This window comes from Protomyctophum parallelum, assembly GCF_964188405.1.
Source record: "Protomyctophum parallelum genome assembly, chromosome: 9".
NCBI classification, from domain to species: Eukaryota; Metazoa; Chordata; class Actinopteri; order Myctophiformes; family Myctophidae; genus Protomyctophum; species Protomyctophum parallelum.
In genome coordinates this window covers 10,710,563-10,718,737 of record NC_139706.1, presented here as the reverse complement: position 1 = coordinate 10,718,737, position 8,175 = coordinate 10,710,563, and positions in this window count along the sequence as shown.

The following is an 8,175-nucleotide window of genomic DNA, read 5'->3' as shown; positions in this document are numbered from 1 at the left end:
TCATTTTGAAGTACATACCCTCAGGAACCAAGACTGTTCATTCAAAGTGACATTTTATTATATGATAATATAATTTGATTAAAAAACTGATGTCCTAAATTCCCTCCAAGTACATATTACAGATGAATGCTTCATTTTGGTTTGGTTCATATAGGCTATGAAGTTGATGCATTGTTGTAGAGCCAACTGCTACTACTTTTTAAAGTGGAGAGGGAGGCCCCAGATGGCTGTTATTAGAGTGCCACTCATCCCCAGCAGGCTCGGCCCCACTCTGTCACAGCGGACATCAGATTTATGACAGCACTTCCTCTCATCACTTGGCCTCAGAGTGAGCCACTCCGTCGACAGGGGAGGAGTGGATATAAGCTCCGACAAGGCCCACACTGACAGGGCCGGAGTGATTTAACAGCAGGAAATGGAAAGATAAGGCATTTAAATACCGCTGCGGTGTCTGTTGAAGAAGAGAAAGGGTCAAAGGTAGTGTTCCTTTTGGTCTGTAAGTGCTTTGACTGGCACTAGTTATGTACTTTTGAACTCGATCTTCAACTCGGCTAGTTAACATATCTTGGTGTGTTTAACCACTTAGGCCCCATAGTCGTCAGAGTCCCCCAGCGGTCTATACTACTGTAGAAAATAGCAGCTAACATTTGGTGAAAATAGCTCGCAACGAGCTTGTAGAATGTAGATCGGCTACTTTCACCAAAATGGTTTGGTTATTTTCATTTAATAAATTTGTCTGGCTTAGAAACACGGGACAAATAAATGATTCAAACCATTGTGTCAATTCAGCTTTTACTTACAAGAAAACCTACACGTTCAGTTAAATGCATGGGTGTAAAGTCAACATTTAAGACTTCAATAGTGCAGCACCAAACCTCTGGGTTTTATTCAAGGCTAACTGAAACTGAATCCTGGTTCAGGGGTCAGGACTTAGGAGGTCAACGCCAGGTTTAGAGGGACTACGTCTGACCATGTGACCTCTCAATCCTCATGCACTGTCGCTCCTGCACACGCTAAAACTAAACAAACACAGCTCTACACCTTTCTGATGTTTTTCGTGCTCATTCCTCTGACCACCGTGAAATGAGCGTGTCCCGCTGGGCAGATAACAGGCATGGAAATGTCTGTGATGGCAGACCAGACACGGTGCATGCATGGCATGCGGGCCGTGCGTGCATGCGCGCGAGTACGAGTGCGTGTCTCCTTGCATGCACGCATTTCAGTTCATGTGTGGGCAAACGTATACACACTTGCAAGTGTGTGTGTGTGTGTGTGTGTGTGTGTGTGAGTGGAGGGGCGGGGGGGTGCATCCTCTCTTTCTTCCCCTCCTCACATCCCAGAGTGCCCCAGCACATGAGAAGGACGAGGATTAGGGGCAGTGTCCTCTCGAATGACTCCTCCATCTGTCCCTGGGATCGAGTTATAAAGGACCTGTGAAATTGGGCCGATTCGTTTCAATCAACAGCAGATCCAATTCAAATAAGCCCCCCCAAACCCTAAAGAAACCCCCCCCCCCCCCCTGTGGCCCTGTTACCCTGTTCCTTTGGTGGGGGGAAAATAGCACAGTGACTGACTCTGCCGTTCATTGGTTGACGGCGGCTCCCTCGCTCTGTCATTTCCAGACTGTAATTGCGAGTCTGCCACCATAGGTCGCATTTACTATGAAAACCTGCATCTCCCGTCCGCTCGTTCGTGACGCCTCGTTCGTGACATTACGTCTCCATAATGGTCACGCCTTGTGACATATCGTGACATCATGGAGACTCTTAGATCTCCATATATGAAGATCACCACAACACTGACCTCATCTAACCCTGGATAACCATACATGGAGAAGACTGGATCATCACCTAGATCTGCATATATGGAGCCGGCCAACAACTCTACATCTGACATCAAACCCTTAGATCTCCATATATGGAGCTGACCTGTTCTGACATGTCAGAACAGGTCCTTCCCCACCCGTCTTTCCTGTTCTGACATTCCATATGTTGATCTGACCTCATCAAACCCTGTACACTCAAGACACGCTCCATATATGGCCAGTACAGAATTTATTCCATATGTTGATCTGACCCTCCCATAAAGTGCCAACACTCGCCCATGCAGTCTGCCGTCACCCAGGCGGATACGTTCAAGTGACCTTGAGGTTGCTTGAGCTCGCCCTCAGTGCGTCTTACTGGTAATGTAAGGACGAGGTTTTACTCATTTCTACCAATGCTTATTTGTCAGTGATGGAAGCAGTACTCACTACTCAATCCCTAGTACTTGTCTTGAGTCAAAGTATCGATGACACTCATGGTTAAATGTAAGTGCATATAGTTGCTCTGCTTTAAAAATATATATACTTAAGTATTCAAAAGTATATGCTTTTAAAGATACCAGTACTTAATTTGACTTGCCAGAAAGTTTAAAGGATCTACAAGCTCACAACGTGTAGATTGTGAGCTTGTAAATGCGACTGGATTTTCACTATTTGTTAACATTATCGAAATTACAATATTTATCTTCTGAATGCAGTGGAGTGGAAGTTCAGTAGTAGTAGGCTAAATACTCAAATGAAGTACAACATACTACAAAAGTCTACTTAAAGGTGTAGGGAAACGGAAATGGTGGGCATTTTATTTTGAAGTTTCAGCCGGTTTAAACATGAAACGCTGGCTCTGAAGTTTCTGAACCAATCAAAGTGTTGCATCCCTTCAGGCGAGGGGGACGGTCTTGAATGGGAATAAAAACGGAGGATTTCTGTAATCAGTAGCAGCTGTGTTGGACAGTGTTGGATGGATGCACAGATATGGGGAATAAAACTTTTTTTTATTTTTATTATTAAACTTTTATAATGATTGGCTTTTATCGATGTGGGCCTCGACACGTCATCACTAGGGCTGGGGCGGTATGGGATTTTTATTACCGCGGTTATTGCCGGCCCCCATACCGCCGGTATGGCGGTTATTACCGCCCCCCCCAAAAAAAAAAAAAAAAATGGTGTGTGCGATATTAATTGTGAGATTACCATAATGACGGTAATCATTAAAGGACCACTTTTGAACCTATCTTCATATAATAGGTCCTCACTAATAGTCATGATAAAATGGCACGTTTCTTTCTACTCGGTCTGTGTCACATAGGAGGCCTAATCTAATTGAATACCCCTGCCATAAAGCATTACACTTGTTTACAAGAGGGTCCACCATTTTCAATTCATCATATCATTTTGTACACTATGCACTTCTATAAAGCCAAAAACAGGAAATCATCATAAAGGAGGTAAAAAGGGGGAAAACGTATACAGTGAGGGGGGGAAAGGGGTGGGTGGAGTCAAGGGATTTACATCTTAATGACAGTTGGTAGGGCGTTCCACATTTTTGTGGCATAGGAGTGAAATGAATTTAGGTGGACCCTCTTGTAAACAAGTGTCCACTCACAGTTAACAGTCTTTGTATTGAGTTGTGCTTGAAATGTAGTGTAATTCTGAAAACTGTTAATAAATATTTTAATCAATCAATCAATCAATCATTGTTTGTGCCGAATCTGGGTTGCACATGGTTTTTTGAACTCCCTCTGGTGTTGTTGTGTTGCTGGCATGATTAGACTGACTGAGCGTCACTGTTTATTATGATACACTTTTCATTTCATAAAAAAAAAAGAAAATCATTTCACTTTATTTGTATTTTTATTTTATTTTTTAACCGCGGTAATGAACCCGATACCGCGGTATGCGTTACATACCGGCGGTATGGCGGTATTGCGGTTATTGCACCCAGCCCTAGTCATCACGCAGTACGTTTTCGTTTTCAGGAAGAAATTAAAATTTGATTTTATGGACTTTTGATATAAAAATACACAAAAATGATGTATGCTCATATGATGACCACGGATGTCTAAAAGTGTGAAAAACATATTTTTTATTTCACTACGCCTTTAAGTACAGCGCTCAAGTAAATTGTTACTGTCCACTGGTTCTTGTTCATGCACCCTACCACCACCACCCTACCACCAACTAAACTACCACCTCCTCTTTGCTCACTAATCAGGAAGAAGAGTGTCTCTGTGTATCAGGGAAATCCAATCATTACCACCCACAGCACAGGAAAGAAAAACCTCATCAAGGCCAAATGCATTTGCGACTGGCTATGATTTCTCTGCTTTGATCCATAGTTGAATGTAAGTGGCATTTAGTATAACAGTTAAGTTTAATCATAGCTCTTTTTTCCACCAGACTTCAAGGAACGTTTTGCAAACCATGTCCTCAATATCTGGGTATTGATCCAAATGTAAAAAATAACTATGTTTAAAAAAATATATCTCTTTATTTAATGTGGTGGTGACTCAGACTGGGGGTTCATCTACCCATTATAAGTTCAATGCCCGAAACATAAATACAAATAATTTAAAAACGTATAGCGCAAAATAGAATTAAAGTGAATGTATTAAAACAACTATATCCACTTTGCTCATTGCAAAGTGCATATTGCAAAGTGCATCACTAAATAAAAATATAACATGCATTAAAGGGAAAAATAACAGAAACTGTTACAAATGAATGTCTCTAAAGTGCATGTAAAACTTTCTGGAGCCGGCCCAGGCGGTGGCGTAACCGTCTGGGCACCCGACTGGTAATCCAGTCGCAGAGTGCCGCGTGTTCGACTCCCGAGCCCGACACGGCCTTTACTGCATGTCTTCCCCCATCTCTCTCCCGTTTCCTGTCAGCCTACTGTCTGTCCCTTCAAAAACCAATAAAAGGCGTAAGCCGCAAAAAAAAAAAACCTTTCTGGAGCCATCTTTCTTATATGACAATTGAATTGGCACTAGTGTACAGTATATTTGCGTGGTTTCTAAATGCAAACATTAAATGGAATCAGGTGCCATTTCAGCCTACGCCATCCATGAGCCTAAACTGGTACTTAAGCCCACTTTAATTACTCTTAACCACTCCCTGTCCCCATTCAATATGCTCCTGTAAAACACAATACGACTGAATATTCCTACTGACATGAACTACTGAATCTTTGGACACTAACCACATTTAAAAACTACATCATCTTGACTTGGACACTTATTTTGTAACATAACATCTTGTCCAAAATAGTCATATATAGCTACTGTATATCACCTCATATCAAAGGTTGTGCTTCATGGGTGCCACAGGGTGCTGCGAACTAATCACTGCTCGATAATAAACTATACCGACACAGGCTTCAGCTTATTCCAAAGATGCAATAAGGTGACACAAGAAAATGTAAGATCCATGGAGGATATCAAAGATAAGCAGAAATGTTTTCAACGGCAGGATTTCCTTGTCACAAGCATGACACATTTCTATCAATATTCCTTCCTTTTTGGCCCCCACAGATATTATGTCAAAGTCTTTCTTTCTTTTCTTTCTTTCGCCAGTTGACAACATGCACACCCACCCACATGCATGCACACACATACTGAATTGAGCAGAAAAACACAGCTATCTATCTCTCTTCCATCTGCCATGCCCTTGTATTTCATCACCTCTTAAGTGCTTATGAAATCATCGACATTCATTGATGGCTCAGAGCCTTTCCCCTCTGCTTCACCAGCCAGCTATGCTGACTGTAGTGCACAGCCTGCCCTCTAGGCAACGAGTGCTATTCTAAAACATTTCCATGTCAAGTACCCCCAAATTTATATGTACTTGGGTGCACACCCCCACGTGAACATATTTTGTGCCAGGGGAACCTCCTTAGCAGAAGATTTGTTTAAAAAACTACATTATTATTGTTATTATAATTATAATAATCATTATCATTATCATCATTATTATTAAATTATAAATAAAGGCTAAAGTGAACAGACATGATTTTGATGCTATATTAATTAATTTTGCTGGGGACCCTCTTGAACACCTTCAAGGATCCCTGGGGGTCTGTCGCCTCACAGCTAGAAGGTCCTGGGTTTGATTCCCGTCGGGGACGCTGTTGGCGTATTCTCTCTTCCGCGTCATCAGTGCCCATCCCATACCCTATAGGTGAGTCTCCCCGTGTCCCCTAGGGTAGGTACAGGCCTACCCACACAAAAACATGCAGTGATCCTGGTCTCTATGCTGCCTCCCCCTGGTCACCCGGGTTGTCTACGGGGAAAGGAACTCGTTGGAATAACGTGTTCCTTCCACAAGGTGTAGGCTGAAGCTATGAAGATTATATTTGGCTGCCGCATTTAAAGATAAAATTTAAATATCAGAACATAAATGTTTTTGCTCTCAGTTCGGGGCTCTCCCCTGCGGGTTGGCAGAGAGAGTAGCGCCCAGGATATACAGCTTATGCAATTTGGCACCGGGTGAAAAATGGGTTACAAAATCATCGGATTAAAAAAAGAATACCCCCAGAAAATACAAATAAAGGAACCCTGCAGGGTCACCGGAACCACTGCTCCAGGCAACAACAGTAGTCCTCACTGGACAGCCTGTCCTGTCTAGGCAACAAATCAGCTCTCTCAAGGCAGGAGTTAGGATTACAATAAATAAAACATTCAGGTTGGTGTTAGCAAGGCATTTAGAGGTTAGTTATTGGGTGAAGGCTTAAGGTTAGTTTTAAGACTACTAGGGATAGGGGTTTTTAGCTTGAGGTTTAGTATAGGATTAGGTTAAGGCGCATGTGGTTGTGGTGAAGATAGTTTGGGCTTGTATGTTAAAGGGCGTGTGTGTGTGTGTGTGTGTGTGTGTGTGTGTGTGTGTGTGTGTGTGTGTGTGTGTGTGTGTGTGTGTGTGTGTGTGTGCATGTGTTTGACTAAGCGTATATGCGTTTTGGCCTGCATGTCATATAGCCCGAGTACAGGGCAGCATGCCAGATGTAGGGGCAGATAAGATCTTGAAGGAAACATTGCAGCATTGCATACTCGATGCAAATTACTCAAATGTTTATAGCAACCAGGGCCACAACAGGTGGAGGGAGAGAAAGGGGGACGAACCTCACAGGCGTGCCGGCAGGCTCTGGCTCTTCACGGGGCTGTGGTTTCTGATGGTTATGACAGCTACTCAAGAGGAACTGACTCACCTGAGTGTGTTCACACACCGTGCGCCTCACTCAGAAAATAATGAACGTTTTGACTCATAGCGTAGCAGGCATGCGCACGCACGTACGCACACACGCACGCACACACACACACAGGCACGCACGTTCAATCACGTTGAAATATATTTAGCGAAAACAAGTCATCATCGTCAGCTGCCTCGATCGGAATCCATTTTGTGTCACAGCAGAATTCGAATCGTTCCTCTTCGTCGCCCCGACGTTGAAGCGTGCCGTGAACCTTTAATGTTTCCCGTTGGAAGCGACTGTGGACATGCTTTGCATTTTCCTAACGTCTAACGCGAAACAGCTGCGGCTTTAATAAAGCGCTCGCAATAACTTTCTTAAAGTTGAAACGAAAAACTTGTAAAACAAAATTGCATTTTAATGTTTTCTTTCTTTCCCTTTCCTTCCCACCTACTTGCTGCCTCTTGTCATCTGGTGGAACATGGCAATGTGAATTACTCCTACCACTGGACTCATTAAAAACTACACAGAGCTTGTAATTTTGCTGATGGTGCCTCGGCATCCACAGAGTGAGCCACGGGTCCCTTAAAAATATATGAGGCGGGTAATTTTAGTGATCAGGACTAGAGTCAAACATGCTATAATATTAAATAGGCTTATTTTTTTATTGCGCAGGGAACCATCTAGTCAACCAATGCAATGTGATTAAAAATCCACACATGCACTTTATGGCAGTTGCAGAGTAGTGGTGGTTACATTTTCATAGGATAATGTAGATGATACGGAAATGAGTCATTTGTCCGTTGTCCCTCACCTGAATGAGTATTATACGGTTAACGCACATTTATGTCTCAGCAGTGAGGCTATGCATTAGGACTGAGCTTTGATCGCCAGAATCCGAAGCTTCGACAACTGGGCCCAGGGGGTGTGTGTGTGTGTGTATTAAGTATTAAGTAATGACTGCGTGATTCATGAATCGTGGAGCTCAAGCACATGGCAGCAGATCTACAAGCTCTCAATATGTCATGCTGCAATGCGTTGTGGGCTTGTATTTTGATCCAAAAAAAAATGTTCGAATTTTGTGCCATCGTACAAAGCTTTGAATATTAAAATTCTTCAGAAGTTACTGCAATTTACAGGTACAGTATGGGGATAGTGCGATCTTATGCGT